The sequence below is a fragment of the Macaca thibetana genome, chromosome 12 (genome assembly GCF_024542745.1).
Source record: "Macaca thibetana thibetana isolate TM-01 chromosome 12, ASM2454274v1, whole genome shotgun sequence".
NCBI lineage: Eukaryota > Metazoa > Chordata > Mammalia > Primates > Cercopithecidae > Macaca > Macaca thibetana.
Window position 1 is genome coordinate 81906655 of NC_065589.1, and position 19650 is coordinate 81926304.

The 19650-nt window shown below is 37.8% G+C and overlaps 1 protein-coding gene across 3 annotated transcripts in view; it reads right to left on the reverse strand.

Moving 5' to 3' along the window:
• TANK (TRAF family member associated NFKB activator) overlaps positions 1-19650 on the reverse strand; it is an 898382-nt gene that overhangs the window by 98578 nt on the left and 780154 nt on the right. For 2 of the 3 annotated variants that reach the window (XM_050752275.1, XM_050752277.1), the window contains exon 1: positions 5958-6107. The exons of the other annotated variant lie outside the window; for it this stretch is intronic. The gene's annotated coding sequence lies outside the window, so the exon portion shown is untranslated. Of the gene's footprint in view, positions 1-5957; positions 6108-19650 lie in introns of those variants that run through there. 3 annotated transcript variants of the gene reach the window in all.

Genomic DNA, 19650 nt, shown 5'->3' on the forward strand with positions numbered 1-19650 from the left:
GGACTTCTTCAAAGAGAACTACAAACTATTGCTCAAGGAAATAAGAGGATACAAACAAATGGAAAAACATTCCATGCTCATGGATAGGAAGAATCAACATCAAGAAAACGGCCATATTGCCTAAAGTAATTTATAGATTCAATGCTATTTCCATCAAACTACCACTGACATTTTTCACAGAATTAGAAAAAACTACTTTATATTTCATATGAAAACCCCAAAAGAGCCCATATAGCCAAGACAATCCTAAGCAAAAAGAACAAAGCTGGAGGCATCACGCTACCTGACTTCAAAATATACTATAAGGCTACAGTAACCGAAACAGCATGGTACTGGTACAAAAACAGACATATAGACCGATGGAGCAGAACAGAGACCTCAGAAATAACACCACACATTTACAACCATCTGATCTTTGACAAACCAGACAAAAACAAGGAATGGGGAAAGGATTTCCCATTTAATAAATGGTGTCGGGAAAAGTGGCTAGCCATATGCAGAAAACTGAAACTGGACCATTTCCTTACACCTTATACAAAAATTAACTCAAGATGGATTAAAGACTTAAACATAAGACCTAAAACCATAAAATCCCTGGAAGAAAACCTAGGTAAGACCATTCAGGACATAGGCATGGGCAAAGACATCACGATGAAAATGCCAAAAGCAACTGCAACAAAAGCCGAAATTGACAAATGGGATCTAATTAAACTAAAGAGTTTCTGTACAGCAAAAGAAACTATCATTAGAGTGAACATCAACCTACAGAATGGGAGAAAATTTTTGCAATCTACCCATATGAAAAAGGTATAATATCCAGAATCTACAAGGAACTTAAACAAATTTACAAGAAAAAAACAACCCCATCAAAGAGTGGGCAAAGGATATGAACAGACACTTCTCAACAGAAGACATTTATGCAGCCAACAAACACATGGAAAAAAGCTCAACATCATTGATCATTAGAGAAATGCAAATCAAAACCAAAGTGAGATACCATCTCATGCCAGTCGGAAAGGCGATTATTAAAAACAAGAAACAATAGATGCTGACGAGGCTTTGGAGAAATAGGAACGTTTTTACACTGTTGGTGGAAATGTAAATTAGTTCAACTATTGTGGAAGAGAGTGTGGCGATTCCTCAAGGATCTAGAACCAGAAATACCATTTGATCCATATATATAATGGGTATATACCCAAAGGAATATACATCATTCTACTATAAAGACACATGCACACATATGTTTAGTACAGCACTATTTACAATAGCAAAGACATGGAACCAATCCAAATGCCCATCAGTGATAGACAGAATAAAGAAAATGTGGTACATATACACCTGGAATACTATGCAGCCATAAAAAGAATGAGATCATATCCTTTGCAGGGACATGGATGAAGCTTGAAGCCATCATCCTCAGCAAATTAACACAGGAACAGAAAACCAAACATCACATGTTCTCAATCGTAAGTGTGAGTTGAACAATGAGAACACATGGACACAGGGAGTGGAACAACATACACTGGGGCTAGTCAGGGTTGAGGGGCGAGAGGAAGGAGGGATAAATAGCTAACGCATGTGGGGCTTAAAACCTAGATAACAGGTTGATAGGTGCAACAAACCACCAGGGAACATGTATACATATGTAACAAACCTACACGTTCTGCACTTGTATCCCAGAACTTAAAGTAAAATAATAGTAAAAAAAAGAAAGTCACACTGTCTGGTTTCACTTATATGAAATATTCAGAATAGATACATCCAGAGACAGAATGTGGATTTGTGGTTGCCAGGGGCTGAGGGGAGTGATAAATGCGAACAATTGCTTAATAGTACACTATTTCCTTTTGGGGTGGTAAAAATATTTTGAAACTAAATAGAGGTGGTGGTTACATAACATTGTCAGTGTACTGAATGCCACTGAATTGTTCATTTTAAAATGATTAGTTTTGTGTTATATGAATTTCACCTCAGTTTTAAAAAGGGAAAAAATAAGAAAACTTGAATAAACTATGGACTTGAGTTAATAATAATGTACCCATATTGGTTCATAAATTGTAACAAATGTACCATACTAATGCAAGTTGTTAATAATAGGGGATGCTGTGAGTGGTGGGGGTAGAAAGGGTGGTATATGTGAATTATCTGTAGTGTTCACTCAAATTTTCTCTAAATCTAAAATGGTTTTAAAAAGACTATTCACTAAAAAAACCCTTCACTATCCTAAATAAATCTGCTCAAAGAGGAAATAAAACTTCAATTAAAAACTGTAAGAGTGAAATGTGAAAGCAGTATATCAAAAGTTGTAAGATGTTAAAATAGTACTAAAAAACTCCTAGCCTTAAATATTTTCATTATAAAAGAAGAAAGAATAACAATAAATTAACTAAGAATTCAACTCACAAACTTAGAAAAGTAAAATAGTCTAAAAAAGGCATTGAGAAAATATTAATAAAGATAAAGCAAAAACAATTTTACGAAGAGATAACTATAGAAGGAATAGATCCAAGAGATTAGTTCTGTGACATCCAATCAGAAAAAAAAAGAGACAGAAAAATGGACAAAATGCATCATGAAAAAGGGTTATCCACATAGTTACGGAGATAATTTTAAAACATTCAAGATAATACCATGTATGCCAATATATTTGAAAAATTTTTTAAAAGAATCATTGCTAAGCAAAAGCAAATAAACTAAGCTGCATGAAAAATAGCATAAACCCCAAATAGATCAATAACAATAGAAGACATTGTAATAGCATTTAAAGAATTATTTTCAAAAGGGGATGCCAAGGCCCAACAGTATTATGGATTTCTTCTTTAAACATTTCAAGGAACAGATAACTCCTATTGAATTTTCTTTAGAAATTTTGGTATTTTTATCATTTTACTTTATTAAACTAGTCTCAGTTTAATACTGAAACCTATCAGTGATATGTTCTAGAAAATAAAAATACAGACTAATTTTTACAGACTTATGAATATAAAAACAAAAATACACACTAAACTTCTAGTTGTGAATATGAATATTAAAGATTCTCAGCAAATTTCAAACATTTCTCTTTAGCATACATTTTCTTAATGTAAGTTGGATATAAAATTAATCAATTTGGACACACATTTTGCTTACCACAGTTGTAACTGAATTGTGGTCTGCAGCTAGCACTGTCATAATAGGAAGAAGGCTTTTTGCACAAAGCATAGGAACAGCTGCTTTGTTTATTTGGTTGCTCTGCCTGGATAGGGTTCCTTGGCTTATGTCACATTGTTTTCATTCTTCTTCTGTTAGTTTGAGTTGTGAACAGAATTGTGAAGCCAAAATAATAGAGAAGAGGTGTCTAAGCATGTGGATTGAAGAGAAAAAGAGGAAATGTGTAGGTTTGGTTGGTTTATTTTGAACTACCAATTTATTATTTTAATTGGAACAACAACAAAACATAGCTTATAACTATAAATCTACCTTTATTACCAAAACAATCATTTTAATATCATGATTTTTGATGACATGGAGTTTTAAAAAATGCAACGACTGTCTTGTGTAACAGCAGACTACTACACAGTTTGAAGTAGAAAAACCATACAGTTGTCTCTAATGATACCAAAAAGACATTGAGTATAGTTTAACATGAAGTCTCCATTTTGTTTTTATTTAAGTAAGCCTATAGTAAACAAGGTACTTGGCAATTATTTGGTTTTTATGATAAATGTACTTATCTCAAACCAACAGCCAACCTCATTCTTAATGTTAACCACTAGGGAAATTCCCACTGAGATCAGAAACAAGACAAGGTTGACTGCTTTCTTCTCTGTTATTAAACACTGTTCCAGAAATTCTGGCCAATGTGGTGAGGAAAAAAAGGGATAATACATGATTATATTTTTTTCTGTCTAGGCGTCACATGTGAGTTACCTAAAGTAATTTAGGAAAAATGAGGGATCAATAAAATTGCTAGATGAAAGATAAAATTGTGAAATTAAGAAGCCAGCAATAATTAGTTAGAAAATATAGTGGAAAGAATATCCCTATCAAGTACCTTTACTACACACACAAGAAGACAAAACAAAATATACTGGAATACATTTAATGATAAATGTATTCTACTGAGGCCTTAATACATTAGAGACACATTAATAGAACATTCAGGCAGGAAGTTTCTATGCTATAAGGATGATCACTTTACTCAAATTAGTGCATAAGTTTCATGAAATTCTAATCAGAACTTTTTCAGGGGAGCCCTTTATTTATTTTTAATCCTCCAGTTAGTTATCTCTATGACTCAATGTCATAAGTGTTTAAAAGAAGTAACTAGACATTGCTGTAGAGCCCCAGTGGGCTGCCGGGCAGAACCTCAGGCAGGTTAGACTGGGTATACAACCCCACATCTTCTTCTGGCTCTGAAGCTAACTGCTTGGAGGCACACTAGTGCGCACCACCTGTGTGCACGTGGAAGTGTATCCTGGAGGGAGTGAGGAGATGGGAGTGGGTGAGTGAGAAGAAAGACCTGGCTTCTAAAAATGACTTGGTTGCTGTGTGAACATGGCCAAGTCATCTTCCTTTTTCTATCATAAGAGTCTCCATGCTTTGGGATATGACATCTCTCAAATATTATTTTAATATTATAAAAAGGTAGACCAGTAGTAACAGAAAGCCATGGATAAAGAGGTGATATGAATTTATATTTAAGCCCTGGTTCTGCCACTTACAAGCTTGAATATCACAGCTATTATAATAATTTAACAATAGTGATAATAATTCTTGACTTTTAATATTTTTGAGCTGTCATTTTTCCTATGATTTTTCTTAAGAAAATAACTTTATGAAATATTACATGGTATTTAATATTCATTTTTGGTTGTGAAAATATGAGGGCTAATTGGTAATAGAATCAGACTAGATAACTATAACTGCGTAAGTTTAAATGGTCCAAGGAGATGCAGCACTGTCTATAAGATTAATACTTTAGTGTAATGAAATATTCACTATCATGTGCTTTCTATGAGATGAGAAAAATACTAAACTTGAGTTAATTATTATTATTATTATTATTATTTTTGAGATGGAGTTTTGCTCTTGTTGCCTAGGTAATGGCACTGTCTTAGCTCACTGCAACCTCTGCCTCCTGGGTTCAAGTGATTCTCCTGGCTTAGCTTCCTGAGTGGCTGGGATTATAGGTGTACACCACCACGCCCAGCCAATTTTTGTATTTTCAGTAGAGACGGGGTTTCATCATGTTAGCCAGGCTGGTCTCCACCTCCTGACATCAGGTGATCTGCTGGCCTCAGCCTCCCAAAGTGCTGGGATTACAAGAGTGAGCCACCACGCCCAGCCTTGAGTTAATGTTTGAATAGACACACTGGATCAGGCCAGGATCGATTTTTAAAAATATAACCAAAAAGTATGAATACACTTTTACTTTAATTTACTTTTCAGCCTAGTAAGTTATGAACAACTTAAGCCAAATATCTTTCAGCATAAATATCAACATTATGTTATAAAAATCATTCATTGGAGAAGGCTCTCATTCCAGATATAAACTTAAAAAAAATCATTCAGGTAGAGACATAAATTCTATCCTAAAAGTTAGAAAGAAATTGAAAATTTAAAAAAAATTTTCCTTGGTCTTGGCTAGGGACCCTATCATTTATGTATTTATTAATTAAATAGAGATGGGGTCTCACTATGTTGCCCAGGCTGGTCTCAAACTTCTGGGCTCAAGTGATCCTCCCACCTTGGCCTCCCAAAGTGCTAGGATTATAGGCATGACCCACCACATCCAGCCATTTTTTGAAGGCCAAATTTCTAACTATGACATTGACTACAAAGGCATTATTGAATCATGTCATAAATTACTCACATAGCAAGAGTAAGAGGGTAACATATCTGCAACACTTCAGTTTAAGACATCCAGGCCACCTTGCTAGGTTGAGAATCAGTAGGAACTATTGAAATTAGATTACCTCTTCTCCAGGTTACGAGTCTTCCTTTGTAGACTATTCCTCTGTAAAGATGTAAACAGTTACACAGTCGGAAAGTGTTTTCCACAGGCTCTATCAATGCTGCTCAAACTGTCCAGAGCTCTCCCTTCGTTGAAGTGGGAACTTCCACTGAGAAATCCCCCAACTTGAAGACTTCCTTATTTGTAGCTAGCAACAGCCAATCATGGCACGATACTGAAATGAAGCAAAGACTATCAGAAAATATTCTGTAAACCACTCGTGACTGTAGTTCTGACTTCCTTTTGAAGCAAAGATACTTTGTGTGAATAGTTAAGGCATTTTAACAGCAGCAGCAGCAGCAGCAGCAGCAGCAACAACAACAACAACAACAAAAACCCAGGAACTGTAAATACAAAAATATTTTTGGATTAAGCGTTTTATGTAAGAAAATTTAAAAGTTCAGTTTATTTGATAAGTGGCTTTTTGACCTAAGAAGCATATTTATAAACAGGAGGTAAAAACCAAATTTGTTTATAGTTGTCTTTATGGCTTACAGAAGTCACTTGGAAGAAGCTTTGTAGTAATAAGGTTTAAGCTCAGTTGCAGAGTCTGAGCTTAGGTACCCAGAAGAGAGATGAAGCAAACAAGGCTCTTAAGACAGCTTTTCTGCCTTGAGAACTTAAGGTTCACTGTTTGTGGGATAAATGTGTGTTCCAGCAAACTTGGGAAATGCTTTACAAATACATGTATTTCTCGTAGGTTACTTAGAGCAAAACATCACATTTTACATGCAAACGGAAGACACCATGTGCACCACAGACATTTTTCTTTGATATAAAATTTTAGAGCTGGAAATGACCTTAGACAACATCTGTTTCATTTCCTTTTTATTACAGATGAGGGAAACAGGAGAAGGTAAATGCTCAATGTCACAAGTAAAGTTAGAAGCAGCACTTAGATTAACATCTGAGTCTTTTGAATCCAAGTGCATTTCTTTTTTTTACTGCACTACACTCTTGGCAAATAAAGTTATTAAGCTGGATAAAAACTGTGTCAATTAAGCAGTCTCCTTTTTCAGCTCCTGCATTCTATAGATGAGAAGTCTGAGGTTTTACCTAAACTTCAACAGTTACTAAAAGGTCTAGAATTTAGAACTTCTGATTCTTAGTCTAGTTTGTTTTCCACTTTGAAACACTGCCCTCTCTTAAATTATATGTTAAATAAACCTGAGATATGCTACTTATGATGAAATTATTCCATAAAAAATAATTTCAAAAGTATCTAAAATGCTGAATAAACTTATGATTAAAAGGCTTCTACTTACTCATCTAGCATACAATGAAGCATTACATTTCTTTCAGAACTATGGGTTTTATAACTATCTCACTGATGAAATGTTAAATATTAAATGCTTGTGTGCAATAGAAAAATAAAACCAACCTATCCAGTGCTGTAAATATGGCAAAAGAAACCAACAAAAAAGTAAGATAGTCACTAGTGAAAGGCAAATTTACTTCTTAAGAATTTACAGTTTTGAATGAGCAAGGTTTTAAAAATACAGCTTTTAAAAAAAGCAGGTCTCCTATCTAGACTGGGAAATGCCCCTTTGGTCTCTTCATCCTCCCTCCTCTATTTACTTTGGCATTTGAGCTTGGCTGACACCCAGCCTCCTGCAGAACTGGCTACTCCTGGGTGTGTTGGCCTCAATCTGGTGGGGCATTGTTTGAGAGAGGGTCCTGGGGCCAAGACAGAGAAGCTACAGTTAGAGAAGCTTTTTGAAGAAATTCTGAGTTCATGAAATTTAAAACCTATGCCACTGACCAGTTCTAGACTAGGCAAAATACGTGAGGCAGATGGAAGTTTTAATTTTTGTTGTCTCTAGTAGTTCCTTTTCGTATTTACCCGCTCCCTGCCTTTTTCTTTCTCTCAGTCATAAATCATGTGACCAGGACTGACAAAAATGCAGAAATTCCTTCAGAGGAGGAAGCAAACTGGTACTAAGCCAGGATTGGCAATGGTTAGGGTATAATGACCAGGGCAGGAGTGGGAGGAGCATCTCCAAGCCCAAGTTAGAGGGTGGGAGGCAAAAGTCAGTTTCGTATTCAGGCAGAGAAGAATGGCTGAGGGGAGTTACTAGTCAAAGAGTGCAGACATCACTGCCCTGGGGCAGCAGGGTTCTCAGGGCAGGTCTGGTCGAAAGGCTTCCTTAAGAAGAATCCTGGAAAGTCTTTTTTAGAGAGAGTGGAGAGCAAGAAAGCCAGGTCTCCTAATTGCTAACTAGGATTTAGGAATAGGTTCCCTCCTTCAGAGGGAGACCCAGGTGCCTGAGACTCTGGCCAAGTAGCCAGTTAGGTAGCCAGGCTGCATGGGGTGGGTGTTTGATTGAGAAATTTGGTTCAGATGATCACATGGACACCTACAGGGTGAATTCATGCTCTAGGCACAGTATGTGTGAAAACAGCAGTGTTTTCTAGGCTCTACTTGTTGGTGGGCTGATGCTTCAGGATTTTATTGGCCCATGGCCACAGTGGGGCTGACGCTAAGGGAATTTGAGACCTGCCGGGATGATAGATACTCTTTTTCCACGACCACCCCAACCTCAATAAATTGTGCACTGGGCAGAGTAACCTATATCATTTATTTGCAACTCAATGAAAATTTATGCCAAAGTTTTTCTTCTCCATAGAGGATATTTGCATTTTAGGTCGAGTTGTAGAATTAAAGGTATCCCCATTTAATGAAACTTCTGGTCACAGTGAATGGATGAAAGGGATATAGTGGATGTAGTGAGTGGGATAGTATAGGGAAAATGTACTTACTCTTTACAATTCATATACTTAAGATGTTACCTAAGTTGATGATTGGCCTTATACCTGTAGGGACATTTAATTAGCATGCTTGGTCAATTACAGTTGCATCAACCCCCCTCATATAACTTTTGACTCCTCCAAAACTTAACTAATACATCTTACCTATAATATAAAATTGATTAATGAATATTTTGTATATGTGTTATATACTGTATTCTAACAATAAACTAGAGGAAAGAAAATGTATTTAAAAATCATAAGGAAGATAAAATATATTTGCTATTCATTAAGTGGAAGTGGATCATCATGAAGATCTTCATCCTTGTTGTCTTCACATTGAGGAGGCTGAGGAGAAGGAGGAAGATGAGAAGGTCTTGCTGTATCAGTGGTTTGAGGAGTGAAAGAGAAGGAGAAGGTGAAGGGGGAGGCAGGGGAGGTAGGCACACTTGGTATAACTTTTTTGAAATAGAATCACATATAAGTGAACCCACACAGTTCAAACCCATGTTGTTCAAGGATCAGCTGTATTTATTATAGTATATAATATTATCTACTATGTGTTAGGCTCCATGCTGGGTGCAGAAGTTCTTAAAATGCTTTTTTTGCTCTTGAGGAGCTCATATTCTTAAGGAGGAGATAGACGTGCAAATGTTTAACTCTGTTCATTGACAAAGTTAAGAGCAGCGATGCATACGAGTGCTAGCTGTGTGGGCAGATAGGCAGTTCTCAGAGCTCGAGCTACACATGAAGAGATGCCTAGATACCCAGGGATTAAACAAACAAGAGAATCAAAGGTTAAAAATTTATTTCATACCCTTCTCCACATTCTCAATAAATCCACTCTGATTTTTTTTTTTTAGACTAAGCTTGTGGTTTTTTTTTGCTTGTTTCCATAGCTTTTTTAGTAAAATAATTGTAAAAATCTTAATTATCTTTTTAACATTGTAGGGGATTATTTATAATCTTTACTCTTTTTTCTTTCTTTCTTTTTTTTTTTTTTTTTTTGAGATGGGGTCTCAGTCTGTTGCTCCAGACTGGAGTGCAGTGTTACAATCATAGCCCGCTGCAGCCTTGAACTTCTGGGCTCAAGCAATCCTCCCACCTCAGCCTCCTGACTAGCTGGGACTACAAGTGGGCACCACCACTCCCAGCTAGTTTTCTTTTGCATTTTTTTGTAGAGTTGAGATCTCACTATGTTGCCCAGACTGGTCTTGAACTTCTGGGCTCAAGCAATCAACCTCCCAAAAGGTTGAGATTACAGGTGTGAGTCACTGCACCCAGCTTATAGTCTTGATGATAGATAGACACAATTTGAGTGTTCTTAGCATCTAGCCTTAAAAAATAAATCTGTGAGGTACATAGGCTAAGTAGTTAAGAAGTAGCTTGAGCATAGTCTTTTTAATTTTCTTTAACTTTTAAGTTCAGGATAAACTTGTGTCATGCAGGCTTGTTAAACAGATTATTTTGTCACCCAGGTATTAAGCCTAGTATCCATTCGTTATTTTTCCTGATCTTCTCCCTCCAGTGTGCGTTGTTCCCCTCTATATCTCCACGTGTTATCATTTAGCTCCCACTTATAAGTGAGAACATGTGGTATTTGCTTTTCTGTTTCTGCGTCACTTTGCTAAGGATAATGGCCTCTAGCTCCATCCATGTTCCTGCAAATAACATGATCTCGTTCTTTTTTATGGTTGCATAATACTCCATGGTGTATACGTGCCACATTTTCTTTATCCAGTCTACCATTGATAGGCATTTAGGTTGATTCCATGTCTTTACTATTGTAAATATTACTGCAATGAACATACACATGCATGTATCTTTATGATAGAGCAATTCATATTCCTTTGGGTACATACCTAGTGTTGAGATTGCTGGGTCAAATGGTAGTTCTGTTTTTAGGTCTTTGAGGAATCGTCACACTGCTTTCCACAATGGTTGAACTAATTTACACTCCCATCAACAGTGTGTGTTTCTTTTTCTCTGCAACTTAGGCGCATTATTTTTGAGAACAAGAATAAAAGTGGGACCCTGGATTCCCCAGAACTCTGTCCTCCCCTTTATATGATAGGTATGTATTTTTGGCTATCAAAAGAAAGAGGAAATTTAGTGATATGTGATAAAACAAAGATAGATTAAAAATAAAAAAAAAAACTCTTGACAAACTCAAGTAATAGGCTGATGCCAAAATGAAATTCAATAGGAATAATTATAAAGTTGTTAGTTACTACTCCCCTCCCTACCACCATCCCACAAATGAACAAAAACTAGAAAGGAATTGCATAATCACGGAAAGGGTTGATGAGCTGCAAATTAGTAGCAGTCACACAAAACTAACTTGAGTTTTACTTGAGGTGATAATATGGGAATTCTAAAAATATCCCCAAAGTAATAGGACCTTAGAATTCCCTCTAGAATGAGGGATGCATTAGTCCTGCTTTCTGACCCATCTTTCTGGGTACCACTCTTTAAGACCGCAGACAAACTAGTTATCAAATACTCATCCATATTACATGTGTATGATTGCAGGAATGGAGGATGTTTAGCTTAGAGAAACTGAGAAGGAGAGAACTGTATTCAAATATCAAATTCATTTATGTAGCTCCAAGAAAGTCTTCAGACCAGTGAGCCAGAGCTATAAGGAAAAAAAAAAATTGGCTTGTTACAGGAAAATGAACATTCCAATAGTCAGAAAACGAGATAGGCCACTTTAAGAGGTAATGAGTTCCTTCTTCCCCGGGAGAAAGGAGACATATGATGAATGACCATTGTTTGGAAATGTAGAAGAGATTAAAATCTCAGATGGGTTAATAATGACAAATACCTGTATATAATTTACTGTGGTCCTGGCACAATTCTAAGTACGTCACATGTATCAGTTTATTTAATCCTTATAATACCCTGTAAAGGAAGTACTCTTTTATAGTTTCAAAACTGAGGCATAAGGAAGTAAACTGGCTTGACCAAGTACACGTAGCTATTAAATAGTAAGTGGAAACTGAGGTGTCTGTCTCCAAAGTCCATCCTCTTAACAACTTTTAATGCACCTGGGATTGCCCAATACAGTGCACTTTATCTGGTGAAGATTCTGTCACTCATTGACACATGACATTTTAACGGAGGCGGAAAAAAATTCAGATGCATTCTCTACCACTTTCGATTTCTTCTTTCTTTCTCCCTTTCTTTCTTCTTTCTTTCTCTCTCTTTCTCTCTCTCTCTCTCTCTCTCTCTCTCTCTCTCTCCCTCCCTCCCTCCCTCTCTCTCTCTCTCTCTCTCTCTCTCTCTTTTTCTTTCTTTTGACGGAGTCTCGCTCTGTCACCAGGCTGAAGTGCAAAGGTGCGATCTCGGCTCACTGCAACCTCCACCTCCCGGGTTCAAGTGATTCTCCTGCCTCAGCCTCCCAAGTGGCTGGGACTACAGGCACGTGCCACCATGCCCGTCTAATTTTTTGTATTTTTAGTAGAGACGGAGTTTTACCGTATTAGCCAGGACGGTCTCAATCTCCTGACCTTTTCATCCGCCTTCCTCGGCCTCCCAAAGTGCTGGGATTACAGGCGTGAGCCACTGAGCCCGGGCTGATTTCTTCTTATGCCTAGTTGTGGAAGCTTCCAGGCTGACAAGAACTTAATAAACTGGGAATATACCACTGTCAGTTCCTGCTCAATACTTACCTGGGTCTTGGGATGGGCATGTTAAGAATAGCATAATTGAAGATGGCAGGAGGATGGGAAGGGAAAAGGAGGGAGATGCAGAAGGGGTGGTGATATGGTTGGGCTTTGTGTCCCCATAATCCCCACGTGTCAAGGAAGAGACCAGGTGAAGGCAGTTGAATCATGGTGGGAGGGGGTTTCCCCCATGCTGTTCTCGTGATAGTTAGTTCTCACGAGATCTAATGGTTTTATAAAGGACTCTTCCCTCTTCGCTTGGCACGCCACCTTCCTGCAGCCTGGCAAAGAAGGCGCTTTGTTTCCCCTTCACCTTCTACCATGATTGCACATTTTCTGAGGCCTCCCCAACCATGCTGAACCGTGAGTCAATTAAACCTCTTTCCTTTAGAAATTACCCAGTCTCGGGCAGTTCTTCATGCAGTACGCAAACGGACTAACACAGGTGCTCTTGTTGAGAAGTGGAGGAGCAAATTAGCCTTGCTGCCTCTTTTCAAATGCCAATTTAGAAAAATAGGGCAACCTGGGAGGAGATTCAATACCATTAGTCAAGGAAGATGATAATGCACATTTGTTTCTGCAGTTTTACTCATCCTTCCATTTTTTTCTTTCTAATCTGTTATGTATAGCTTACTATGTCTCATAAAAAAGTACATGATACTTTCTACAGGGTACTAGGTGAACTATTTAAGTTTCCTTAAAAAGTCTCTGTAAGCTGACAGAATTTAATCAGAAAATGAGGCATCTCACCATTGAAGAATTTGTTTTAGATATTATACATTCTACTTTCTGTTTTATTGGCCAATATAGCAATACATTTAGTTTATTACAAAATAACCTTTCTATTTTGATCTATGCACTGGGATTTCTTTTTTCTAAAGTTGATGAGAAACACCAGCCAAAAGAATGAGCCTCACATGCATTTTTCTTTCTAAATTGAGAAACCCAGAAAAGTGGTTTTGATATTAGGATAAAATAGAAATTACTGAACTCCCCTCAAAGAGGTAAGGAATATATAAATCGTAGAAAACAAATTTGCATTACCTGAAATATATTTTTTTGGAATTATAAATTTATGAAATCGAAATTACTATGAGATGCCTGTCATCAATAATTTTCTATGTGAGAACACAGTAATTTAGTACTGATACAATTACTAATATTAGTAGGATTAATAATAGCTCATACTTGTAATTATCTATAAATAAGAAAGATAAAAAATGTTAGACTGTCTGTAACCTCTAAGACACAATGGTGGTGAGAAATCAAAGAGGAGAAGAGAATAGAGGGAGAGATGGAAAGAATAATCCATAAACTCTGAGTTTTTCTATGACTTCAATAAAATAAGTCAGACTCTCGATGAGAGCTGACCTTTGAAAACTGTTTAGCATGACTCCAGGGGGATGTTTGGGAGGATTAACTAGCTGAAGCTTGCAGAGAGATTTCAAAGTTCCTTGTGTGTTATTTATTCCTTGGTTTACCAGTTTAATTCCTTTTTAATTTGATCATATTTGGTGGGATGCCGGAGCCATGATAAAATATCCAATAAACATGGGTTTCAAGTAAAATCACAAGCTATTGTTTAAGGAGGAAAGATTGAGGTAGTTCTAAAAGTGTAGAGGTAATTCTGTGCGTAGACATGCTATTTTTAAAAGATATTTTTAAGTTAAATGACTTCAAAGAATAGGAAACAGACCCAAAGAGATTAGTTGATTTTCTAAATATCAAACAGCTGACTCATAATTTTGACAATTTTTCACTGGCATTAGAGATCCTGGCTTCAAAGTACTTGATCACCTTTGGCATTATAATTTGAAGATGCTGTTATGGTTTGGAAGCTGAGTGGGATGGAATTGGTGAACTTTTTCTAATTACTCAATTGGTGAAAGAACTTGTGTGTTTTATTCTTCTTTTGTCATTGGGTTTCAGATTTTAAAATATTGTTTGGCTGGAAAAAAAAAAAACTTTGTAGAAACACCTCTTTCTCATGTTGTTTATTTATTCTTTAACTCTTCATTCATCAGTTGCAATATGCTGATCTCCTCTTGGGAGAGGGAGCCATAGAACCAAGCCCAGTGGCACTTTCTGCAGCATGTCAGAAGTAACACCCATCTCTTTGCAGAGGAGTTAGGCAAATAGGTGCTGGAGCCGTAATTCCTGTGTTCCAAATGCTGACTTCACCTTTGACAAATGTCTTGTCAAACTTATGGTAGTTTTGAGAATTGAACAAATTAGTATGTGTAAAGGATTTAAAACCCTGAGCACATGGTAAGATTATGTAAGAGAGTTTCTTTGTTGTTCTTTTTTATTTACTGATGTGTTTTTCTTCATTGTCTCTGTAAAATTAAAATATGAATTGGCTGGGTGTGGTTGCTCACGCCTATAATCCCACCACTTTGGGAGGCTGAGGTGGGTGGATCATCTGAGGTCAGGAGTTTGAGGCCAGCCTGACCAACATGGTGAAACCCTGTGTCTACTAAAAAATACAAAAATTAGCCGGGCATGGTGGCAGGCACCTGTAATTCCAACTACTCGGGAGGCTGAGGCAGGAGAATCGCTTGAACCCAGAAGGTGGAGGTTGCAGTGAGACGAGATCACACCATTGCACTCCAGCCCGGGCGACAGAGCAAGACTCCATCTCAAAAAAAAAAAAAAAAAAAGAAAAAAAATTATAATGTGAATTCATACAAGTTTTGCAGGAAAACTAGATAGAAATTATTTAAGCAAGATCATTTTTGTTTGTCTATGCAACTTCTGTATTGCCTTTTCCTTTTTCCCCTTGTAGCCTATGTACTGTTTGGGAAACAAACTCCACCCACTGTCCATGGGTAGGCTAGGACTGGCTCAGACCACTCAGTACATTATATTTCCCCGACCTTTGTTATTGGCTGAGGGTGGAGTGCATGACATGAGCCAGTCTTAACATTGGTGAATACCAGGACTCTTGCTTGGTTTACAGAGCTGAAAGTAAAAGTGAAGCACAGCCCTCATTATTTAAGCTGACAATCAGCCTAACGCTACAGGGGCTTCAACTACAGAATAAAACCATCATCACGAGATGGCCAAAAAGAGAGATGGGGAAAAAATTGGTCTTTTAAAAATTTTAGGCCGGGCATGGTGGCTCACACTTGTAATCCCAACACTTTGGGAGGCCAAGGCAGGCGGATCACAAGATCAAGATATTGAGACCAGTCTGGCCCACATGGTGAAACCTCATCTCTACTAAAAAGTACAAAAATTAGCTGGGCGTGGTGGCACTCGCCTGTAGTCCCAGCTACTCGGGAGGCTGAGGCAGGAGAATTGCTTGAACCCGGGAGGCAGAGGTTGCTGTGAGCCGAGATCGTGCCACTGTACTCCACCCTGGGCACACAGCGAGACTCCGTCTCAAAAATATATATATACACACATATATATATGGGCACATATATACATATATATATGGGCACACAGCGAGACTCTGTCTCAAAAATATATATATATATTTATTTACTTTTGAGACACAGTCTCGCTCTGTCACCCAGGCTGGAGGGCAGTGGCATGATCTCAGGTCACTGCAACCTCTGCCTCCTGGGTCCAAGCAATTCTCACGCCTCCGCCTCCTGAGTAACTGGGATACAGGTGCATGCCATTGTGCCCAGCTAATGTTTGTAATTTTAGTAGAGATGGGGTTTCACCATGTTGCCCAGGATGGTCTTGAATGCCTGGCCTCAAGTGATCCATCTACCTTGGCCTCCCAAAGTGCTGGCATTACAGATGTGAGGCCCTGTGCCTGGTCAAAACATGGGTCTTTAATAATATTGCTGAGCCACTGAATCAAACAACTTTAAAGCTCCTTCTACCTCTTGACTTTTGAATTATGTAATCCCCAAGGTTCCCTCGTATTGTTTAAGCTAGTTTGAGTTGGATTTTCTGTTACTAGCAATTGAAATCTTCTTGCTATAATACTCTATATGGTCAAAAAGGAGTCATGAATACAACAATAACCACAACAAATTGCCTTTATGGAGATTTGCTCTATGTCAAACACTGCTCTGAGTATTAATCTTTACAACAATCCTGTGAGACAGGTATCATGGCTCTCAATCATTACCACTCTCAGTGTGGGACTCTGAATACCATATTCAACGTATCATGACTGCAGATCTTGCATTTCCAACATGACCTGTTTTGGCTTATTTTGTGATTGTGTGTGTGTGTGTGTGTGTGTGTGGGGGTGGGTGGGTGGGTGAGTGGGTGGCTTTTTGAGATGGAGGTCTCTCTATTGGTACTGATACAATTTCTAATATTAGCAGGATGAATAGTTCATACTTGTAATTCTCTATAAATGAGGAAGATAACAAATGTTAACCTATCTAACCTCTAAGACCCAATGACAGTGAGAAAGAAGTAAGAGAGGAGAAGGGAATAGAGGGTCAGATGGAAAGGATAATCCATAAACTCTGGGCTGCAGTGCAGTGACCATTATCAGGTATGATCATAGCTTATTGCAGCCTTGAACTCCTGGACTCAAGCAATCCCCTATTTAGCCTCCTGGGTAGATGGGACTACAGACTACAGATGTCCCTGCACCTGGCTTAGTTTGAGATAATATTTTTGCGGAAAACAGATGTATAAAGTCTAGCTAGTCAGGCTCCTTTTCCTGTTCCCTCCAGATAATTTTTAAACTGAACACAGAACATATTCATTTGGGTACAACACTGAAAATTAACAGTTGATTAAGTCCCTTGTATATTTCAGTTTGAATTTTTAGTTTCAGGGTTTTGTTTTATTTGATTTTCTGGTTGAAGGTTTAATATGAGAAACTATCTTTCTTGGATTTGAATGCTCACTGGTTTTTTTCTATGTCATTTGTTGTAATCAGGATAGTAGAGTCGTCTGAAATAGATTACTCTGGCAGAAGGGCACACTATCTTTCTGGTTCTTTGCATACTTTAGGTTTTTAAATAAGTGCTTTGAAAGTTTATTCCTTAGGAATGAAGGCCTTTTCCCCCAACCCCTCTTATACCAGTCAAGGTTCAGTCAGGAGACAGAAATCAGATAGTAATTTCAACAGGGGAAGGTTAGTATAAATAACTATTAACTATACCACGTGCTGATCTATAAAGGAGTAAAGATAACACAAAAGGATATCTGGGACTCAGGGAGGGTATCCAAAGAAGGAACAAATGTGGGAAAGAGAACCTCCTTCCTAAGGCCAGAATTCAGACCACAGTGGAAAAGGTGTGGTTGTAGACCACAAGATTCCAGAGAAGTGTGCTTGGTTGCCCAGGCCAGAACTGGTCCACAGATGCTGAGCAATGAGTAAACCACCCCTCCAAAGTGCACGTGTGCCAAGGCTGGGAAGCTGACTTTCGGGACACCTGTGAGATTCACTGGGAAGCTGTCAATAGGAATGCCACTGCGATTCGATGAGGAGCCATCAGTATGTATGCCACTGCAACTTGATGGGGTGTCACTAGAGCAGCCTTACATGCACAGTTGGCAGCCATGAGATAGGAACAAGAAGAAAATAGAAAACACCAGAACCAGGAAGAGAAGTCCTATTCATCTTGTAGTGTTTCTCCACCTCCGTATACTGACAAAGCTTGACACTGTTGACACTGTTGTCACTGCAAAGAAAATATTTCAACATTCCAGCTTCATTTTTGCTGAGCAGCCAATAAAAGGTGGCTTTGAAGCTGGGATGCAATACATACTTAGCTGGCACACTTTTGAATGCAGGGAATAAGTTTTCATTATACCCTGTTATGTCAACATTCAGCAGTAGCTTTGTTTAAGTATATTACCTACATTATATGAAGGTCAGTGAAGCAGATGTTAACTATAAAATGTCTTTACAGGTGTAGTCCCCACCAACGTCTTGGGGCTCCTCAAATCTTCCTTGAATGATGTCTGAAATAGGTTAGATCTTTATTTGTAGTATAATACTTTGACCCCAGCTAAAATATAACTACCTCATGAATGAGAACTATTATACTGTTATTGGCTATTAAACTTTAAGATGATTGAAGGTGGTAAATTACCCCAAGAGGCTGAGGAGAGGACTTTAACTGACTGCCTGTATTTTAATCAACATTCTTTCTTGAAACTTTTGACAAATGGTATCAAACCATGTTAATGAGCTCTCAGAGTATTCTCTCTTATTTTCTATCCACAGAAACATGGTTAAAACCTTGAATATACTCTTGTCTGAACATATGTTTATGTTAATGAGGAAAGTTTACTTTAGGAAGAAAAATTGTTTCTATTTCTGACATGATAAGATGTAGTAACAGGCTACAAAACTTCAGACTTTATGTGATAGAACATTTGAAGATATGAAAGTTTATTTCCTCTTCTTGAAAGATGTTAAAACTTTATAAAAGACACAGAATTCTAAATTGACTTTTTAGGTTAATTTAAAATTTGATGGGGTATGGTTCAGAAAGTTTGTGCAGCTATAAGATATAGAGCACTTAAACTTATAAGTAGCAGAATCTTTTTTCCCCGTCCATTAACCAGTTTATTTGATGTGCTATCTGCTGGAGCTGCCATAACAAAATACCACTGATCAGGTATTTACAGAAGTTTATTTTCTCACAGTTCTGGAGCCTGGAGGCTCAAAATTAAATTGCTGGCAAGGTTGATTCCCTCTAAAGGCCATGAGGAACGAACCCATTCCAGGCCTGTCTCCTTGGCCTGCAGTTAGCTGCTCTCTTCTGCTCCTTCACAGGGTGGTTTCCCTGTACAGGCAGGTCCCTTGTGATTGTGTGTGGCTAAATTTCCTCTTCTTATAAAGACACCAGTCTGATTAGATTACAGCCTACCCTAGTGGCCCCGTTTTAACTTGATCATCTCTTTAAAAGTTCTATTTCCCAAAACACTTTCTGAGGTTATGGGGGTTAGGGCTTGAACACACAAATTTGATGGGACTCACTTTAGCCCATAACATTGGATGAACTAAGCATGATATATGCAGAAAGCAACTTAATTTCTTTTCTCACCACTGCCTTTTATCTGTGCTATTTGAATTTCTAGATCAGCTGTTTGAGTGGCTTCTTAAATTCATAATTTGGGTTCTTAATCTTCTCGGTTCTAGGGTTTCTGATGAAAATCAGAAGTAACAGAAAAAAACCTACATATACTGCTATATGCATCAGTAATTTTACTACTGAGACAATTTGAAGTCAAAGTTTAGATTCAGGCCGGGCGTGGTGGCTCACGCCTGTAATGCCAGCACTTTGGGAGGCTGAGGCGGGC